At 38.0% G+C, this 8,640-nt stretch overlaps 1 pseudogene; it reads left to right on the forward strand.

Moving 5' to 3' along the window:
* Positions 1-7,201: 7,201 nt before the first annotated feature.
* On the forward strand, positions 7,202-7,594 carry LOC138097478 (proteolipid protein 2 pseudogene; annotated as a pseudogene).
* The last annotated feature ends 1,046 nt before the right edge of the window (positions 7,595-8,640 follow it).

An 8,640-nucleotide genomic window follows, 5' to 3' on the forward strand; every position in this document is an offset into this window, starting at 1 on the left:
GATGCATAAGTTGGATAAGTTGGATTCATTAAAATTAAGAACTTCTACCCTGAGAAACACAATGTCAACAGAATGAGCAGACATGTCACAGAATGGAAGAAAATATTTGCAAATATTTTTCAAAATATCTAATAAAAAGACTGCTGTCCAAAATATACAAAGAACTCAAAGCTCAACAATAAGAAAATGAACAACCTGACTTTTAAAAAATGGGCAAAAGACCTTAATGGACAACTCACTAAAGAAGATACAAATAATACATACAGATGGCCAAAAGGCACATGAAAAGATACTCAACATTGTTAACAATCAGAAATGGAAATCAAAACCACAAGGAGATATCGCCTCACATCTGTCATCAAAGAGGCTACAAATAATAAACATTGGTGAGGATGTGGAGAAAGGGGAACTTTTTAACCCTGTTCCGGGAATGGAAATTAGTGCAGCCACTATGGAAAACAGTATTGAGTTTCCTCAAAAAGCTAAAATACAAAAATTTGATCCAGCAATTCCATTCCTGGTTATTTCTTCAGATGAAGAAAATGAAAACACAAATTTGAAAAGATACACATACCCTAATGTTCATAACAGCATTATCTGTATTTGTCAAGATATGGAAGCGACCTACGCATGCGTCAACAGATGAGTTTACAAAGAAGTGGCGTATACACACACACACACGCACACACAAATGGAATACTACTCAGCAATAAAAAATAGTTAAAATTTGACATTTGCGACAATACAGATGGGCTTGGAGGTTGTGCTTACTGAAGTAATTCAGACAGAGAAAGGCCAATATTGTATGTTATCACTTATATGTGGGATCTATTGAAAAATAAACAAATGAATATAACAAAATAGTAACAGACTCACAGCACAAACTAGAGGTTACTGGTGGGGAGAGGGAAGGAGAACAGGAAAGGGTAAGATTATGGTAGGGGATTGAGGTACAAACTATGTATATAAAATGATAAGCTATGAAGGTATGTTATATAACACAGGGAATATAGCCAATATTTTATAATAATGCTGAGTGTAATAAAGTCTATGAAAGTTTAAATCACTATGTTGTAAAGCTGAAACTAATGTAATATTATAAATCAACCAAACCTGCTTAAACAATTATGCTGTTTATGTTGGACAATATCCATTAGTGTCATTTGGCAAAGATTTTTGCCAAAATTTGTTTTGTTGCTGAGCAAAATGTATATTATTAATTTTTATGACTAGTTTTACCAGCCTGTTAGCAACAGTATGACTTGTGCCTGTTTTTGCTGTAAAGTCTTCAATGTTGAAGAAGATCTTGTTAGTTTTGGTTTAAGTAATATAAATTATCAATTTTATGTTGGAAAATATTATTCAGTTCTGGGAAAACTAAATTGGCTTAATTTTTAGCTTTTGAGGAAAACTGTACTTTTTTAGAACATGAAGCAAAAGTATGGAGAAATTCATGTTATTTTTTGACAAAGCTTCATTAGAGAGGATGAGGTGAATGGACTGCCTGTACAATAAAATGCAGCCTTCAGTTTTCCATTAAAAAAAAAAAAAGAAAATGAACAACCTGACTTTTAAAAAATGGGCAAAAGACCTTAATGGACAACTCACTAAAGAAGATACAGATGGCAAATAAGCATATGAAAAGATGCTCAATATCTTATGTCATTAAGGAGTTGAAAATTAAAACAATGATGAGATACCATTACCTACCTCTTAGAATAGCCATATATTTTTGAAAACCCTTAAAAATTATATAATTATTTGGTCTCTTATACTAGAGGAAAAAATTTTCCTAGCTTCCTCTTTAAATATAGTGAAAATGGTACAGAGTCATTACTTGTATATTAAGACAGACACACACTCAGAAATACATAGAAACACATGCAAATTAACAGACTATGAGGTCAGAGACCTTGTTCAAAATTTGTTTCTGTCATATACTACCTTCCTGATATGTATAAGTTAATTCATGTTCTGAGGCTCAATGGCTTTAATCTATACAATGGAGATATGTTGGAGGGTTACAATAATTTAAAAAGATAATCAAATAAAATTCTATAGAGGTATAAGGCACTTAGTAAGGACTTAATAAACATTGATAAATATTCATTAAAATTATAAATTTTAACTATTATTAGTAAATTCACCCAACACCTTTCTCTGACCTTATACTTCATATAATGTTTGAAATTTAAAATTAATAAATCTGACTATCTTAGGAAATAGCTATGTCTGTTTCTTAACCATGAAAAAATACAAAAGGCATTTTTCATTAATTTTTTAATCTTTTAGGATGCTTCAATTTGAAAATCTAGTCATTAGATTTAATAGAAACTAAATGAAATGAACAATCCACTTATTAATTATTGTGTTTGTATCTTTCACAAATGCTAGTTCTTAGTCATTATGAATGCATTTTCCCTTTCCCAACTGCCTACTTAATGAAAAATACACAAGACTCCAGTTTATTTAGAGTGCAAGCAATTGAGATAATCAAATAATTGAAAATTGTCTATACTTCATATTTTGAAAGAAAATCCAAATCAAAATTAATTCCAAATAGGCAAGCTGATTTGGAGAACTTTTATTTTATTTATTATTATTTTTGGCCACACTGCTCAGCTTGTGGGATCTTCGTTTCATGCCCAGGGATTGAACCCCAGCCCTCAGCAGTGAGAGCGCAGAGTCCTAACTACTGGACCACCAGGGAATTCCATTGGAGAAATGAAAAAAAAAAACAAAAATTCCAGGTAGCTTCTATGAACAGTCTGGTTCTTATTGATATATGATGTTAAAAAGGATAATGTTGAAGTTCACTAAACATCTTTGAATTATTGGTATAATTTGTGCTAATCAAATTCTTTTAAAATATAATTTATTATGTATTAATTACTTTTGTCAGTCTCACACATTTCAAAAAGCACAAACACTGTGTGCAGAGAGTGTAAAAATATGCTTTGTGTAGACTAAAAGAGCTAGATTACACAATAAGAATATATTCCGACTGACCTTATCTGAAACAAATCTTGAGCTGTAGTGAAGATGGGATACGAATTCTGAGAACTTGAAGACTGTTATTTAGGGGCAAAGTATTTTAGAAATAGCTGAGGAAAGATTTTTAGCTTCTCAAATTTAGTCTTTAAAAGATAAGATGTATCATGTATATTTGTGGGAATATTTTGTATCCTTAAAATACCTTTAAATGAACATGGCTTCACTGAAGATAATGTGGACAGACTGAATCATCTTGTTGAAAATAGAAAGCAGGGGAATTAGTATAAAGGCTAAAGGACTTTTAAAAATAGTTTGCTTGTAGTATAAGTCAAATCATTATGCCTTAAACTTACACAGTGATACATGTCAACTATATCTCAATAAAACTGAAAGAATGAAAATTGCTAAAATGCCAGCTGCTTTTCTCCATAAAGTAAAAAAGGAATTTGAAAGTATCAACTTTTCCAATTAAGTTAAATTCTTTATGTGATAAATCTTATCTGCTAAGTCGCTTCAGTCGTGTCCGACTCTGTGAGGCCCCATAGACGGCAGCCCACCAGGCTCCCCAGAATCCAGTCCCCGGGATTCTCCAGGCAAGAACACTGGAGTGGGTTGCCATTTCCTTCTCCAATGCATGGAAGTGAAAAGTGAAAGTGAAATTGCTCAGTTGTGTCTGTCTCTTAGTGACCCCATGGACTGCAGCCTTCCAGGCTCCTCCATCCATGGGATTTTTCCAGGCAAGAGTACTGGAGTGGGGTGCCATTAAGGCAATATTAATAACTGACATTTGCTTAGAATTCTACAGCTTATTATTTCTTATTGGTTATCTTTTTGTTTTTCACAACAACTGAGGCAGGCATTATCAAAATCTTCATATTCCAGATGAAAAATCTGAGACGCAGAAAGCATACTCCTCGCTTTCATCATTCAACTTTTCTACCAAATCACAGCAAAGATAGTTTTCCCTTTCTTTAGACAGTAAGAACTGTTTTCTGGTTTTGTAGTGTTCTTTTTTTTTTTTTTAAGTCCCATGATAGGGAAATGACAGTCATAAATAGTAAAGAGAGGTTGCTATTTTCTCCACCATTGAAACAGCAGCTAATGCTGCCTTCTTAGGACTAAAAACAACTTAACAAAACTGCAATATTCTAAGACCCAGAAATAGAGATCAAGTAGATCTTGGCTCCCTCTGGAATTTAGGTTGGCATTTAGGGAGTGGGAGTGTGTACTCAGGCATTAGGGATCACTCTGATGCTCAGTCCCACTGGTGTTTACGAGAACATTAGTTTTGGAGAACACAGGACCAGGAAATGAGCTAGAGGTCCTAAAATGTAAGGGAAAAATCACAAGCAAGTTTTCATACAGGATTTCAAATTTCATTCAGTCTACTGTTTCTACTACCATCAGAGAATCCTTTCTAAAATTTTACTCTTTTGCTAATGTGAGATTATCTTGTTTTTGGAGAGCATATGTTTCAGTCACTATATAGCTCTCAACTTGTTCCATAAGCCAAATAATTCTGTTTTTAGAAACATATAAACTACTGAAGTTACCAGAGAAAACTAGATTTAGACATGTAAAAAAGTGAAAGCAATGACAGATTTTATTTTCTTGGGCTCCAAAATCACTATGGACAGTGACTGCAGCCATGACATTAAAAGACGCTTGCTCTTTGGAAGGAAAGCTATGACCAACCTTGTTGTTGTTGTTCAGTCGCTCAGTTGTATCCAACTCTTTGCGACCCCATAGACTGTAGCATGCCAGGTGTCCTTGTCCTTCATCATCTCCCAGAGCTTGCTCAAACTCATGTCCGTTGAGCCAGTGATGCCGTCCAACCATCTCATCCGCTGTCGTCCCCTTTTCCTCCTGCCTTCAATCTTTTCCAGCATCAGGGTCTTTTCCAATGAGTTGGCTCTTTGCATCAGGTGGCTAAAGTATTGGAGCTTCAGCCTCACCATCATGAATATTCAGGATTGACTTACTTTAAAATTGATTGGTTTGATCTCCTTGCAGTTCAAGGGACTCCCAAGAGTCTTCTCCAACATCACCTTTCAAAAGCATCAATTCATCAGCACTCAGTTGAAATAAAGATACTGTGCTACTGGGCTCTATACAGTACAGTAAAATACACAAAAGCACAACCACTTGTGGAGGATACACATGTGACAATATACACCAGACACGTGAACCAACTTGTGTAACTGGACATGCAAATGTATATTTGCATCTTCAAATGTTCTTAACTTGAAAGTTCAAATGTAGGGGACTTAATATGATGTGTATATGATGTGTCATTTTTCCTTAGCTGCTTTTAAGACTTTTTTACATTTCAGTTCAGTTCAGTTCAGTCACTCAGCCATGTCCGACTCTGCAACCCCATGGACTGCAGCATGCCAGGTCTCCCTGTCCATCACCAACTCCCAGAGCTTGCTCAAACTCATGTCCGTTGAGTCAGTGATGCCATCCAACCATCTTGTCCTCTGTTGTCCCCTTCTCCTCCCGCCTTCAATCTTTCCCAGCATCAGGGTCTTTTCAAATGAGTCAGCTCCTCACATCAGGTGACCAAAGTATTGGACTTTCAGCTTCAACATCAGTCCTTCCAATGAACACTCAGGACAAATCTTCTTTAGAATGGACTGGTTGGATCTCCTTGCAGTCCAAGGGACTCTCAAGAGTCTTCTCCAACACCACAGTTCAAACGCATCAATTCTTCGGCGCTCAGCTTTCTTCACAGTCCAACTCTCACATCCATACATGACTAGTGGAAAAACCATAGCCTTGACTAGATGGAACTTTGTTGGCAAAGTAATGTCTTTGCATTTTAATATGCTGTTTAGGTTGGTCGTAACTTTCCTTCCAAGGAGCAAGTGTCTTTTAATTTCATGGCTGCAGTCACCATCTGCAGTGATTTTGGAGCCCCCCAAAATAAAGTCTGTCACTGTTTCCACTGTTTCACCATCTATTTGCCATGAAGTGATGGGACCAGATGCCATGATCTTCGTTTTCTGAATGTTGAGCTTTAAGCCAACTTCTTCACTCTCCTCTTTCACTTTCATCCAGAGGTTCTTTAGTTCTTCTTCACTTTCTGCCATAAGAGTGGTGTCATCTGCATATCTGAGGTTATTGATATTTCTCCCGGCAATCTTGATTCCAGCTTGTCCTTCATCCAGCCCAGTGTTTCTCATTATATTTAGTTATCAATAGCTTAATTATAACGTGTCTGGGTTGTGGTTTCTTTGAGTTTATTCTGCTTTATGTTCTGTGAAATTCTTGAATCTGCAAATTAATGTCTCTCACTAATTTGGAGAAGTTTTCAGCCACTGTTTCTGAACCAGTTTCTTTATAGGACTCTATTGTTACAAACGTTAGATTTGTGATATAATCCCTTGACTCCTCATATTCAGTTTTTTCTAATCTTCTCTTCGTTCTTCAGATTGGAGAATTTCTGTTTCTTCGAGTTCATTGACTTGTCATCGTCATTCTGTTATTGAGTTCATTAGTAATTTTAAATATCAGAGAATGTATGTTTTAATATAATTTTGTCCTTTTTTAATAATTTATTTTCTTTGCTAAGACCTCCTAGCTTTCCATTTATTTTATCTCATATGTGTTTACCTTTACCTCGTGAAGTCTCAGTGGTAAGAAATCTGTCTGTAGATGTAGGAGACAGCAAGAGATGCAGGTTCAATCCCTGGATCAGGAAGATCCCCTGGTGGAGAAAATGGCAACCCACTTCAGTAGTCTTGCCTGGAAAATTCCACGGACAGAGGAGCCTGGTGGGCTACAATGCATGGAATCACAGAGTAGAACATGACTGAGCATACGCATGCATGAAATTTATTATAGTATCTACTTTAAAGTCTCATAATTTCAACATATGTGTCCTCTTGGGGTTGGCATCTGGTGATTGTCTTTTCTCTTGAAAACTGGTCATGTTTTCCTGATCCTTTGCTTATCAAGTAATTTTGGATTATATTCTGGGTTCTTTGACTATTGAAATGTGTGGATATGAATCCTGTTAAAATTCTCTGAAGAATGCTGTTCATTATTATTATCTCTATTATTGTTTTAGCAGGTGATTGAACCAATTAGCTGCAGTCTACAGGTTTTGAAAACCACTCTCTAGACGGCCAGCAAGACAGCTGGTGTGCACCAGCATTGAACCTGCCAGCAGACTCTCCCTGCCCCCAAGGACTCCAGCCCTGCCATGGCAGATTTCCAGCACAACAGCTGCACTAACTTCTTGTGCACCCAAAAGGGAATACTTCTGTTTGCTGAGATTATATTGTGCCTTGTGATTCTGACCCTCTACAGTGCCTCAACATCAGGCTATATCTCTCTGTCGCTGATTGAATTGATCCTAGCTATCATCTTCTTTATCGTCTACACATGTGACCTGCACACCAAGATACAATTCATTCACTGGCCTTGGACTAATTTCCTCCGATCCCTCACAGCGGCCATCATCTACCTGATCACCTCCATTATTTTACTTGTTGAGAGAGGATATCGCTCCAGAATCGTTGCAGGGATACTCGGCCTAATCGCCACGGCCCTTTTTGGCTATGATGCCTCTATTACTTTCCCGATGCGACAATAAAGACACACAGCAACACCTACTGACCCTGCTGATACCCAGTGTCCGTGAGCTGCCTTCATTTCTCTCTGTAATCTGCAAATAAATTAACTCCTTTCCAACCCCACAACACTTTCAGCCAACCCCGAGCCCCTCCGGTATTGAGGTGCCAGTGCCGCTATTCAGAGAATTTATCTTCCAGCCTACCCACCAGCCCTCCTGGGTGTGTCTTGGTCCCCTTTCCTTATACAGTATCCAGAAGGAGATGCCAATTCGGTCTGGTCTATGCCCTCACCTAAAGCACAAAATGGGGCTTCCCTGGTGGTTCAGTGGTAAAGAATCTGCCTGCCTATTCAGGAGACCAAGTTTCAATCCCTGGGTCGGGAAGACTCCCTGGAAGAGGAAATGGCAACCCACTCCGGTATTCTTGCCTGGAGAATCCCATGGACAGAGGAGCCTGGTGGGGTGCAGGCAACAGGGTTGCAAAGAGTCTGAGATAACTGAGCTACAGTGAGGGAGAAGAGTACCTCAGGTTTCATACTCCAGGCTGTGGCTCACTCCAAATAACTTCCTCAATATGTGTGTGTGTGGAGGGGTGGAGGTGGGGGGCTGGGGAATGTGGTTCTATGTAGGAATAAACAAATAACAGATTGTTAGAACAACAACCAAAAATGCACTTTCTGTGGGCAGTGGTTCTAATCTCAGTTCAGTTTCCTGACCTTGCTGATGGCTGCTTCAACCACATCTCTAAGAGGTTAGTCTGAGATCTGGTTGGTGGTTTAAATCTTAATTCAAGTCCCTACGCTTTTGATGCTTTGTGTCTGTCCCATGCATATGCAGCTTCCCTGGTGGCTCAGATGGTAGAGAACCTGCCTGCAACACAGAGAACAGACTTATGAACACGGGGGATGGGTAGGAAGGAGAGTGTGGAACGAATGGAGAGAGTAGAATGCAAACAGATTACATTAACATTTGTAAAATAGATAGCCAGTGGGAATTTGCTTTATGACTCAGGGAACTCAAGCCAGGGCTCTGTGACAGCCTAGAGGGGTGGGCTAGTGTGGGAGGTG

The sequence above is a fragment of the Capricornis sumatraensis genome, chromosome 21 (genome assembly GCF_032405125.1).
Source record: "Capricornis sumatraensis isolate serow.1 chromosome 21, serow.2, whole genome shotgun sequence".
Classification (NCBI taxonomy): domain Eukaryota; kingdom Metazoa; phylum Chordata; class Mammalia; order Artiodactyla; family Bovidae; genus Capricornis; species Capricornis sumatraensis.